General features: G+C 40.2%; 1 protein-coding gene across 16 annotated transcripts in view; it reads left to right on the top strand.

The window, feature by feature from the left end:
* Positions 1 to 13,377, top strand: part of Mapk4 (mitogen-activated protein kinase 4) — a 160,860-nt gene that overhangs the window by 1,824 nt on the left and 145,659 nt on the right. The gene's annotated exons all lie outside the window — the stretch shown is intronic.

The raw sequence follows: 13,377 nt of genomic DNA, 5'->3' as shown, positions 1-13,377 counted from the left end.
CTTATTGAGGGCCTATTATGTTCAAGGTAGCTGTGCTGTGACCTTACTGTAATTATTTATTGAACAGCTACTAAGTGCAAAGGAGGCTTCTCCTCCTCCTCCTTCTCCTCCTCGTCTTCCTCTTCTTCATCTTCTTAATCTTCTTTGTCTTTTTTTGCTGAGGGCTTGCCCAGTGTACTTTGGGGGGCATATGATGACCAAGAGGGAGAGAATAATGTCTTCTGACCTTTAAGTCTTCAACTTCTTGAGTAAACTGCATTTTAACCTCCTGGGCTGCTTATGTTGTGGCTTAGCTGGTCTTCTGCATTTTAGGCTAATTTCTATGCCTGAGGGTCTGTTAGACTCCAGCAGAGCAAAGTAATGAAAAATCTTGCTCTGGAACCTCTTTCCAAATCACTTTCCTTAAGTAGTAGTAGTAATAATAATAATAATAATAATAATAATAATTGCATAAAAGAAGTTCCTTTTTACAAAGCACTGTGGTAGTTATCAGAGGGAATGAACAAAGGTTAATGAGCCAAATTGCTAGTGCTCAAGGGATGGGGAATGTGTGGTGAGGACAGAAAGACAGTGAACCATAAGGGAATGGGAGAGGGAAGCCTGAAAATGAGGCCAGATGGACCTTCAGCTCCTAGCTCCATACTGGCACCAGTGGTTGGGGGTGAGAATGTCTTTAAAATCCCATGATTGCATGTGGCGAGGGAGTTAGGGCCGTATCAAATGGTCTGAGAGTCCCTCTGCTAAGAGATGTAATGAATCCATTATTCTGATTGTCCTGGGATCTCAAGACAGAATAATAAGACTGGTAAGAAAACTGGATCCTCAATCTATTGGCAAATATTTGAACACTTACAATGTTAATATAGGGCATTATGAGGGAAATACTAGTATAAGCTGTAGTATTTGTCCTAAAAGATCTAACAGAGTTCTTGAGATAACCTCATAAAATGACAGGTTGGGCAGCATTTATGAAAACCCAGGAGCAAATTCCTCCTGGAATTTAACATCAGAAAAAACTTCTGACTTCACAGAATTGTTGCTTTTGTTTTATCAGACATTGAGGATGCTCTCTATGCCTTGTATGTTTATCTTCTTACTTTGGCCTGTGGCAATCTCTGGTAAGAACTTTATCCTAGCTTCTTAGTACAGTGAACTTTTTCTTCCTAAATTTCTTGTGATTTCCTTTTAAAATTCTTTTAAAACTATATTATATTATTTTTGTTTGAAAGCCTCCCCCCATGTCTTTTCTAGAAATAGGCCCATTATGAAAGATATCTAGAAATTATGGTAAATGCTACATTCATGTAGCATATATGAGCATTCATATACATACTTGAGATCATGTATTTACTAGTGAGAGAAGGGGAGAAAAACCAAAGGAGAACAACACTAGGAGTTTACAGAGAAAACATAAACTGGTCTTTCAAGATGAAATAGGATTCCACTGGCAAAGAAGACTAACAAAGACTTCCATCCCAAACTGAGGAAGATGGCTTTAGCACAGGTGTCAAGGAAAACCAATCATCTTTACAACCTTTAGAATCTGATAGATCTTTACCTGAAACAGTTTCCATGTACTCAGCAAAGAAGCCTGCCAGAGCGGTTTACTGTGTTTCAAGGACGGGCTAGGTGGCTGCTGAGGGCATCGCCAGCATAGTTTGAGGTCCCCTAGCAGTGAGTGAGGACCCTTGATTCCTCTTTCAGCAGCCAGGGTAGCCCTGCTTCCTTACCACCTTTTAAGAATTCCTGGAGTGTTTTCACCTGAGCTGAACTTGACTTCAATTCACAGCCCAGTATGTGACTTCTTTTCCTCTCTGCATCTGTCCCTCCTTGTTGGCTTTTACAGAAAGAATCTGAGTGTAGGTGACCCTCTTTTCAATATGTCCTAATGCCTGTTTCTTCACCTTCTCCTCAGGGCCTGCTGTCCTGTCCTCTTTACCATTTCAGCTATTCTGAGCCTTTCAGTATATAAAAAATAGTGTGAGGGGAAAAACATTCTGTCAGCTGTCACTGACTCTTGAATATGAATGTAGGTCACTGTTCTCGCTTCCAGGGGTCTTTGCTCTTTCAGCTTCATTATGGGGTAAAAGGCTGTGTCCTCAGCCGTGAGAGGAGTCAAGCACAGACAGATAAGAGAGGAAGTGACTGGGAGAGCCAGGTGCCCTTCCTGGTGGTCCTGAAATGCTTTTTATGAAAAAGACAAAGTGACTTTGAGTTAGAAGGGTCTTGTGAGGACGGAATGAAAGGCTCTGAGTAAGCTCTATTAACTTCATGGTGAAACTGTCTCTGAGAAAGGTTTTGAGAAATGATTGGACAGATGTGTCAACAGGAAAGGGATACTAGAAACTTCCTTCCACCAGAGACTGACAGGATCTCAGAGAATCTCCTCAGAGTGTTGACTTACATCAAGAGCATGGATCAAAATGGAACTGTTAATTACAGGGTGATCTGTGCTTATGTTAAGATCTGCCCCCAAAGTAAGAACTTCCATATCTTCAGCAACTCCAGGTCAGCATCAGTGGCATCTTTGGAGGATGAAAAGAGGGCAAGGTTAGTTCAAGGTCAGCACAGGGCTTTGGATTCCACTAGTGGATAAAAGTATCTTGTTGCACTTTGTAAGTGAGGTTGAGCAGTGCCCAAGTTACAGCTTCACAAACTGAATGAACCTTGTTATCAGAGCATTTGAATGGTAGTTGAAATTTCACTGATTCAAACTTTTCTTTTGGAATATGCAAGCCTGAGATGAGACTTTACCATGAATCAAAATAGGCCAGGCAGGAAATATTTGTCCTCTCTGTCTGGAGGGGCAAGTGATGTAAGTACTTAAAAGCTTAAACAATACAAATTTAAAGGAACTTTATAATTCAGACTTTTCATTAATTTAATCATTAGTTAACTAATCTTTTTCTTTAGTGTAGATCAACCTCGCTTCAAAGACGAGTGTTTGAATTGTTTTAGTATATGAATGTACCTGGCTCTGTGTAAGCCTGATCTGTTAATATATTAATGTCTAGATTAACAAAAATAAAAAGACTATGAAAATTTGCTATAGGGGGTGTTTTTTTAAATATCTAGTCTTCCCTTTTTACTTATTTTTTTTTTTTTTGAGACAGGGTCTTGCTATGTAGTTCAGGCTGGCCTTGAACTCACTGTGTAGCCCAGGCTGGTCTTGAACTCAAGGCAGTCCTCCTGCTTCAGTCTCCTGAGTGCTGAGACTACAGGCATGTGCCATCACGCTGGGCTTCCTTTTATATTTAAACTGATTTGATTTGTATAAAAATTTTCAAGAGTTAAGATCTGTTTGGGGACTTTTTTAGTCAAATCTGCACACATACACAAAGAGTAGACCTGAAAGAGATTTTAGAGGTCCTTGACCAAGTCTCCTCATCTGCTGTATAAATGAGGAAACTGAGGCTGAGAGTGTTAGATGGCTTGCCAAGGCTACCCAAAGGTCAGTGAGGAGGCTGGGGCTAGGGACCAGAAGCTTGCCCAATCCCCAGCCACTCAGTGCTGGTGGGTGCCACTCTTCTGTCTTCTTGGTTGCCAATGTTTGTAGGTAAAGGGAGACCAGGCAGGAAAAGGGCTTAACTTGCCTTCTTTGCTGGGCATCTGAGACAACTACTTACGTCAGGCTGGTAAGACCTATGTGAAAGGCAAGGGTCCACACAGGTAGTACTGACAAGAACCACAGAAAAATAGGAACGGATGGTGAACTGAGGTTATTTTATAAAACTTTCTTTAGTGTTATTTTTATCATCTTTACAGTAAATAATTAGAATGAAAGCATTTATTTTCCTATTTAGAATAGTAATACACATTCATTATGGAAAGTAGTAAGAATAAATAAATCTTACCTGTGGTACTTAGAGCCCATTTAGATTTTGCTGTGTTTATTTTTAGTGGTTTCCTCAGCTTATTTAAAAACACAGTTGAATAATTGAGACTATATTTTACATATAATTTTTATCTTTTTTGTGTGTGTGATTTGTTTTTTGAGACAGGGTCTCACTGTGTACCCCAGGCTGGCCTTGAACTCATGGCAATCCTCTTGCTTCAGCCTCCCAAAGGCTGGGATTACAGGCATGGGCCACTAGGCCTGGCTTGCCTTGCATTTTTTTTTCTGTTCGCATCAGGACAAGCTATATTATAAACTCTTGGTAGACATTATTTTTAATGACCACATTATTCAGCTCTTCGGAGCACCTTAATTTAGCACAACATTTTGTTACTAGTGGACATTAAGTTTGCTGCCAGGTGCTCCCTGCTATATCATTGCATAAGCAATTTTTTTCTTGATATACATTCCAAAATAGCACAGTTACTCTGCCAAGGGTGTGAGTGCATTGTGTTAAATGGCTCTACAAAATTGTGTACCAGTATACCCTACATTGATAGCATGCTATCAGTGATGGAATTTTACCACATCATTGAGAGTATACAGTTCTTAATTATTGTAATTACAGTACTTATGTGGAAAAAGTAAAAGAGAGAGGATATCTTTGTTGGCTTCATTTGCATCTTGGTTATGAAAATAGCTAAACACTTTTCTATAGGACTGATTCCTAATTGTATTTATGTGTTATCTATTTGGATTTAGTAGCTTAAAAGTTAATCTGTACTATATATAGAAAGCCATTTTTCAAAAGGGAAAACAAAATCTGATATCAAAGGTATAATGGACATTTGGTGAAAAATTTCATCTAACTGTAATTCCCACGATTTCAACACCTTGAGTGCCATGTTTCAGGCTGTTAATTCTCAGTCCTTACAAAGCCTATGAAGTGAGTGCTACTATCATCTCCTTTTACATCTAAGGAAAATGATGCATAGAAAAGTAAAGTGACTTAACCACACTCTTATACACTTTAATCACTGTCAGTGACCTCTTGGTCTTTTCCATGGCTTGCCTCAGTTGTGTAGTTGGTCTTTGAGGGACTTGGGTCTAGGAATATTAGCAACTTCCTCTGATCTCTGTGGTCTGTTTCTGGGAACACTTTGTGGTATTGTATAGCCCATTTTCCTATCTTTAATTTCCTCATTATATCTTCTTTATCTCTTATCCTCTCCTGTGTTTCATCTTTTCTTTTTAATCGAATCAGGCTATATTCTGAATAGTTTCTTCTGTCTTCCAAATCACAATGTGTTTCTTCAGCTGTATCTAATCTGTGGTTAAATCCATCTGTTCATTCTCAGTTTCGAGCACTAAGTTTCCAATCATTTTTCCAATATACTTTTACTTTATATAGATACTAGTTTCTTGTTGCAATTTTAAAATCCAGGTTCTATCTATGACTGTGCTAATCATAGATGTTTTACATTCTATGTGTGGAAAATTTTACATCTGGACTACCTAAGTATCTTTTTTGTTCTGATTCTCTGGTGGGTTTATATTTATGTCGTCATGTTACTTTGCATGTTTGGTTATCTTTGAATATTATTTTGAAGAGAACATATGGATAGATATCATGTTTCCTTCATTTTAAGATATGCACTTTTTTACATTTTAGGCTCTGAAGTCAGGATGTGTTTTACAATTAATAAAATCTTAAGTTTATAGTTGGTAGCATTTTCTTTTTAGCTTATACATATAATAATGATGCATCATATAAATCATAATATTTCACATTTGATGACAGGTGATAATTTGAGGCTTTGGATGATGGTGATAAAGATGACAAGCATTCTAGAGAGGAATTAGCTTCTGTAGGCTTTTCTGTAGTACTGACCAGCAATACTAGATCAATTTAGAGGCCTTAGATTTTCTAGGCCACTTGGATGACATGAAACCAGACTAGTTAATTTTTTGTTTTCTTTTACTCCTAGAGTCCAGCTCTTTGGGTCCTACCCTAAGTGTAAAGTGATTTACCAGGTTTTACACCTTGAATACTATATTCTGATCCCATGAGGCTGTCAATGTGCTGCTCTGCTTCAGCTTCCTTTTTTGGGTGTTCTTACTCAAACTGATACAACAGTTAATTGTCACACCCTTCTATTTGTATTGCTTTCTGCTCAAAGAAGCCCAGATCCCCTCTTACCTTTCAGAAGTACAACCATTGGGTAAAGAGGAGGAGGGTGTGGGCATCAGGACTCGGCTCCTCTGCAAAGAGCCTTTGCGTGTTCCATGGTGATTTTCATTTTAATTTTACATATTCCACCATATTGCTAGGAATAGAAACCCTCCAATTAGGTTTTAATAACTGTCCAGAAAGGAACAGATCTGTCATGCCACTCCCATGTAGTTCTGAATTGTAACTGATCTGTCTGGAAGAGCATGACTTAATTTTGAAGAGGCAATTTTCTATACTTTGGGAAAAATGTACCCTTTTATGATTATTTTTGAAGGCAGAATCACTAGAAAGTTCTACCAGGATAAGAATCTATGAACCATGATGTGTGAAAACCCTTCATCCTGAAATGAAGTAATTTGTCCGGCATGTTTCACTTTAAATATAAGCCCAAATTTCTTTTTGTCAGTAACCTGAGCTCCTCAGCTGATTTTTCTTTTCTTTTTCTTTTTCTTTTTTTTTTGAGATAGGATCTCTCTATGTAGTCCAGGTAGGCATTGAACTTATGATTTAGCCCCAGGCTGGCCTTGAACTCTCCTGCCTCAGCCTCTTGAGTGCTAGGATTACATGTGGCACCACACCTGGCTCTAAACTGTTTTTTCTAAAAAGGTATAGTTATTTGAGATTCATCAGAGTAGCTTTCTGTTATTTCTTTTATCAAAATTTTCTATTTATTTGGGTTTGAGTTTTTTCCAGCCATTTTAAGACCATTTTGGCTGCTAATAAGAGATAATAATTTGCAATTTCAGTAACATATGTGAAATCCATGGGAAGTTTAGAATTAGCTGAGCAAACTCCTGGAGTTGTTGGAGACCAAGACTTTGGCTTCCATGTGTGGTGAGTTTTTATTGAGTGTCCTGAATTTTTTAGGGGACTCCTAACAGTGAAGTATTATAGCACTTTCAACAGAAAAAAAAAGGGGTAGAAATCTGAAATGATCTTTTTTTTTTTGGTACCGGGGATCGAACTTGGGACCTTGTGCTTGCGAGGCAGGCGGTGGAACCACTGAGCTAAATCCCCAGCTGGAAATGATCTTTTTCATAAGAGAAGAATAAGAAAGATGATTGCAGTAAATCACTTAGGAAGAAGAGGTGAGAGATATATAACAATGGAGTAACTGTGGTGGACTGCTTCGAGCTTTCCAGATCAGAGGAGAGAAGATAAAACATTTCTTACAAATTATTATACAATTGCATTATCTGCAGTGTCGGACTCAGAGAGGACTTTAGCACCCCATCCATCTGCAGTGTAATAAAGCCCTTGGAATGTTCGCCATTCAAATGGGAGAGAGAATGTTAGGGGATCAGGGGAAGAAGAGAGCTTTGTATACTGAGTGAGATTGTGTCTGGTAAATAGTCCTAGGCATTTTGTGTTCTCAGTGTCTATCTATTTTTCTGTATTTTACCATTTTCTTGAGATGAATGGTGTTTAAAGATGAAAGGAAAAAAAGTTACTTAAATCTATACTTTCTTTGTTGAGTCTCTTGATGGAGGAAGGTAGGTACATAAATCCAAAATGGAGATGCTCTTCGTTTAGCTAAAAGCTCAAAGTTCTGTTTCAAAATTTTTATGCATGCTTTCATTCTTCAGAAGTTATTCAGTGAATTTGTTAATCCTACAAACCCTCCTTTTTGATGAGCAGTCGTTGAACCTGAACCTGAAATGCATTTATGGAAAAAAGTGATAGTTACAACATCCTTTGGCTTTTCTCTAATTTATCCAGAAGCAGATCCCCAGAACCAAAACTCAGTTCTGACTTTGTGGTCTTATTTAACTGACAAATGATAGAGTATTTGTTCTACACTCCCAAGTTCAGGATTTGGCTTCCAGAATATAATAAAATAACCTTCTGGCTTGCCATAATATCTTTCCTATTGGTGAAAAATAATAATGACACTATTATTCAGTTATCACCATTAAAAGCAATGTGAGATTTCAGTAATCTAAAACTGTATTGCCTTTAACTTAGATTACTTGAAATAAGATCTTCCCTCTTCTGTAATGGATCCCTAGAAAGATATCTGTATAGCTGTAGATTCAGGCTGTAGACCCAGCCACATACACATTTACCTAAACTTTCTTTTTCTAGAAGGACTCAGATGACATTGTTAGTAGTGGTTAAGTAAGATTGAGTTGAGGGAAAGGATTTTTTGGGGGGCGGGTACCGGAGATCAAACTCGGGACCTTTCACTTGTGAGGCAGGCAGCAGAACCACTGAGCTAAATCCCTGGCCCCGGGATTTTTTATTTTTTATTTTTCTATACTATCTTATTTTTCATTAAAAAATGTTTTTGCATTGCCTGGAGATTGAACCTAGGGCCTTGTACATGCTAGAAAAGCACTTTACCACTGAGCTCCAGGCCTTATACTATTTAATTTCCAAAATAAGCTAATATTTTTATTAAATAAGAAAATAAGGGGAAAGAGTAAGAAAATGGAAAAAAAAGGATTCTGTCCTGAGTTTAACATCTACACTTTCTTATTGGAAATTTTAGTTTTTATAAATCATCAGTCCAGTATCTGTGGAAACATGATTAGTATCCATTCTGTTTATCCTTCATGGTATAGTTTTTATTACACAGCACTCTGTAAAGCCCTCTTATGACAGTGTCTTCTTTGAGCCTCTTACTGGCACTGTCCAGTATGTTGGGCTAGTATTGATATGATTCCCATTTTACAAATGGGAAAACTTAAGCTTGGGGAAGATTGGATAGCTTGTCTTAGATCACTATGTGGAATTCCAGGACTAGAAGGCAAGTTTGATTCCAGTGTTCAGTGTTCATTTATCATTTGTTTAGATAGAGACAAATTATTTATTCTGGATATTCTTTTTTCAACACTTTAAACTGACTTTTCTCTGGTTTTGTGCCATAGCATCTATTTCATTCTGTGTTGAATCATGTATGTATAATTGTTCATTAATCTCATTAGCATAAACTCTGTGTGTGTGTGTGTGTGTATGTGTGTATGTGTGTGTATGGGTGTGTGTGTGGTTTGAGACAGGGTCTCACTATGTAGTTCAAGCTGACCTTGAATTTAGTGGGCACCGCAGGCTGGCCTCAAACGCACAGTGATCCTCCTGCCTCAGCCTCCTGAGTGTTGGGGCTATAGGTGTGCACCACCCCACCTGAGTTCTCCTTTCCTTTTGTAGCCTTACTCTGTCTATTATGTGCATAAACTACTTAATCATTATTTTATGGAAGTGAGTACTCAAGGTACTTTCTTCCGAATAATTACCCATTTTTAGGAAAACCACAGTAATAAACCTAGGCATTTCCACAAGACGAATGTCATGTCCAGAAGAGAATTAGAACTGCATAATGTTTGAGCTGGAGGGAAACTATCTTGGAGAATATTCTTTTGCTTTGTGAATGAGGAAACTGAAGATCATATAACTTTCCCAGGATCCCACAGGGAAGTAGAGAGTACATGGTAGGTTGAGCCTGGGACTTCTAACTTCAGCCAGCTCCCCTCGTGCTGCAGCAAGCATGACAGAGAACAATTGTCCTGGTCATCAGGTTTTAGATGAATGGTCAATGCAAAAAGAAAAAAAAAGTCACCCACAGTGAAAACTACAACTGTGAAGAGACCATCTGAAAAAGAAGCTGCTATATTAAACATATTTTTCCAAGTTTTAATGCATAATTTTGCAGGCATACTTCTTTTTAAAGCAAACTTCCTGTATAAATGTTAGCATGTCCACAAGAAGATTGATTCGCTTTAAGAATCCTTTAGATGGTAAATAGTATCCCATAGTGTACATTGGAGTAAAATCCCTCTCACTTGTTGGGTAAAACCCAGGCTCATGGCATCAAAGTTGTGAACTGAGTAATTAATGGTACTTTCTGTCTTACCTGTAGGCCTCTTAAAATGCAAGTTGTTAGCTGAAATGTTAAGTGAAAGAAGCCGGGCCAGAAAGACAGATACCACCTGTTCCCACTCATACATGGAAGTTAAAAGAGTTGATCTCATGGAAGTAGAAACTAGAACAGTGGTTACCATAGCTTGGAAGAGGTAGGGGAGAGAGGACAGGAGGAGGTTGATTAAGTGGTAAGAAGTTACAGTTGCATAGGAGGAAGTTCCCATGCTCTATGGCACAGTAATATAGTGAGGGACTATAGTTAACAATTTATTGCATATTTCAAAATAGCTAAGAGAGAAGGTTTTGGATATTCCCAACACAAATGATAAATGTTTGCTGTGATAGATATTTTAATTATCCTAATTTGATCACTTTGCATTGTAAAAATCCATCAAATTTACATACTCTACCCTCCCCCACAAGAGAGCCATCAGTTGGAGAATATATCTGTGTATGTGTATGCATATGTTTGTGTGCACATGTGTTGAATATACAAGCCCAAGATCCAACTCTACAGACTTACCTACATGGTCTGGGAAGGGGGTCCAGATATCAGTATTTAAAACCATAGATTGGCTGCCTATGGGAATCTTCTGGGAGTTTTAAAAATGCTGATGCCTGGGTCCCATTCCATCAATTCTGGTCTAATTGGCCTTGCATGTGTTGGGGCATCAGAATTTTTTCAAAGCTCCTCTTATAATTCTAGTAGGCAGCCAAGCTTGCAGTCCTCCAGCTTAGTGAGACCAGGTTTATTTGTACATAGTAGGTGCTCAAAAAATGACTATGTTGAAAGATAGAAGGGTTTATAAGAAATGATAATGCTAAGAAGTTGTACACTTCCGGTTCTTGACTATGTTGGGATTTGGAGTTGGGGTGGGCATCAAAACCTAATAAATTCAGCCCACAGGCATAGCCTTCACTGCAGCCACCTGTGGAACTTTGAGCTGAAACTGAGAGCCAAGATCTTCCTAATTGCTGTTCCACTGTTTTGCTGTGATAGGCAGGGCCTATCTGCCTGTCACACTCCAGGCCTGTCTAACATTGTGCTTGGGAGAAAAATAGTCATGAACTGGCATCTGGGACACTAAGGTGCTCCAGCCCTGGCTTTAGCCTTAGGTGAACTCTGACCAGCTCATCGAGTGTCTGCCAGGGCCTTCCCACTGCACAAGACTTAGCATAAGAGCGTCCTGAAGCACAGAGCACCTCTGTTGCCTGGTTTCCTTTATTCCCTGGGTGATCCTTATTTAGTCCAGGGTTAAGCGAGCAGAAGTCTTTCCAAATTTGGGAGAATGCAGGTGCTTTCTACTATGGAGAGGCTTAGCTATTCTGGAAGAATGGCAATGGCCAGGCAGAGAGCTCCTTGCAGCTCCTCCCTGAGTGTGACCTGAAATGCTTCCAATGGTCTTTGCCTCAGAATCCCTTGGAAGGCTTGTTAAACTACAGTGCTGGGTACCCCCAGAGTTTCTGATTCAGTAGGTTGTGAGATAGGACCGAAAAATGTGCATCTTGAATACTTTCCCTGGTGATGCTGATGCTACCAGTCCAGGGACAACCACTACTCCAGGAAGGACACAGTGATGGCACTGTGCTGTGATGTGTTGTCTAAGAAATGGTTAAAAGGTCACACAATTAGCAAATGAGAGCTGGGCATGGTGGTGCATGCCTGTAATTCTAGCACCTTGGGAGGCTGAGGCAGAAGGACTGAAATTTTGAACCCAGCCTGGGCAACTTAGTGATTTAGTGAGACCCTGTCTCAAAATAAAAAATAAGAAAAGAACTGGGATGTAGCTCAGTGCAAAGGCCCTGGGTTCAACCCCGCACCGCAAAAAAAAAAAAAAAAAAAAAAAAAATGACCAATAAGATCGACAAATTAAATATAAAGATGTATAAAACACCTACTATGCACTAGTTATTGTGTAAGCTTTGCTGCTGTAATGAAGAGGAAGATGTGGCTACTACAGGAAGCAGCTAGCCTGGGGTATGTGTGGGGTGAGTGATCGGCCGGGAAAGGGGCAGCCACAGTGCTCTGTGGAGGGTCTGCCCAGGCTCCATGGGACACATGTGGGCAGAGAGGTGTGGCTCAGAAGACACTTCTAGAATCACGTGATGGCTGAGTGGAACTTGAAGATGACCAGGAATATCCCAGAAGCAGCACAGGCCAAGGGGAGAGAGAACACAAGCAAGCTTTACAAAGGAACCACACATGGCTTTGGAAGGAGAAAGGGTTGGGTGTGGAGGGGCCTAGTCTGGGTGGGCCCGGAGAGGCTGGTCCCAGGATTCTGTCCTCATGTTGAGGAGCCTGGGCTAACCTGAAGACGAGCAAAATCATCAGGGATGTAAGCAGATGAGGAGAAGGATCAGACTTGCCTGCTCACTGACTGCATTTGGAAAATGAACTAGAAGGAACGTGCGCCAGCAAGAGACACAGGAGACTGTCAAGGAGTCCCTATGGGAAGTGATGAGGCCACAGGGGACATGGCCTTTACATCATCTTGTCCTTACATCACAATCTGCCTCTGCTCACAGTTTTAAACTTTTCACTGAATGATTGCTGCTGTGCAGTCATTCTCCCCCTGTCCATACGGCGTTTTTAAAGAAAAGTGAATGTCAAGGGCAACCTTGGAGCAGGTGAGCCACAAAAATGCAACCACAGAGCTGGGCATGGTGGCCCATAATCCCAGCATGGAGACAGGAAGATCACAAATTCAAGTTCTCCTTGGACAATTTAGTGAGACCTATCTCAAAATAAAAATAGCTGGAGATATAGCTCAGTGGTAGAGCACACATGGGTTTGAGCCCCAGTACCACAGGGGGAAAAACACCCACATGAGGAGTGTGTGTGAAAGGTAGTTCTGAGCCTAGGAGAGGTCAGGAGAGACTGTTCATTTTGTATCTGTTGTATCATATACAGCTCATCTGTACTCAAGTTTTCCTTGTCTAGCACTAGCTAGGAGTCATGCTTCCCTCTTCTGCTCCCACCTGGAGACAGATTGCAGCATTGCAGCTCAGCCACCTACTCAGACCCACTTCTCGGCCCCAGTTTTGAGGCCACCCTGAGCAGTCTCCTAGGTCCGCAGTGCCCTCAGGATGGGCCTGGTGCAGGGCCCTATGAAGGGGGGAAGAGGCTGTCCAGAATGAATAAGGTCCCCTTCATGCCCACCACAGCTGAAAGCCAGCTGTGTATGAAGGCAATAGAGAAGAGGGCTACAGTGGGCTAACTGTTGGGTAGGCCAAATGCAAAAGGAGCTGGGAGGGGGTGAGTTCTTATCTATCTCTGGACCCTCTTAAAAAAAATCAACAGCGATGCATTTCACTTGTGGTGCTTCTCATTTCAGTCTGGTAATGAAAATTTGATTTGTGGTTTCCTCTCACAGGCTCTTCATCACACAGTAATTGATACATCTCCAACAAGTGGCTCTCCAGGAAATCAATTCTGACAGGTCCGTCAGCA

Source organism: Heterocephalus glaber, unplaced genomic scaffold (genome assembly GCF_053883595.1).
Source record: "Heterocephalus glaber isolate CG9 unplaced genomic scaffold, H.glaber_assembly_v1.0 deba00000331, whole genome shotgun sequence".
Taxonomy (NCBI): domain Eukaryota; kingdom Metazoa; phylum Chordata; class Mammalia; order Rodentia; family Bathyergidae; genus Heterocephalus; species Heterocephalus glaber.
The sequence above is the reverse complement of the archived record's forward strand: the minus strand, read 5'-3'. Positions and strand labels throughout refer to the sequence as shown.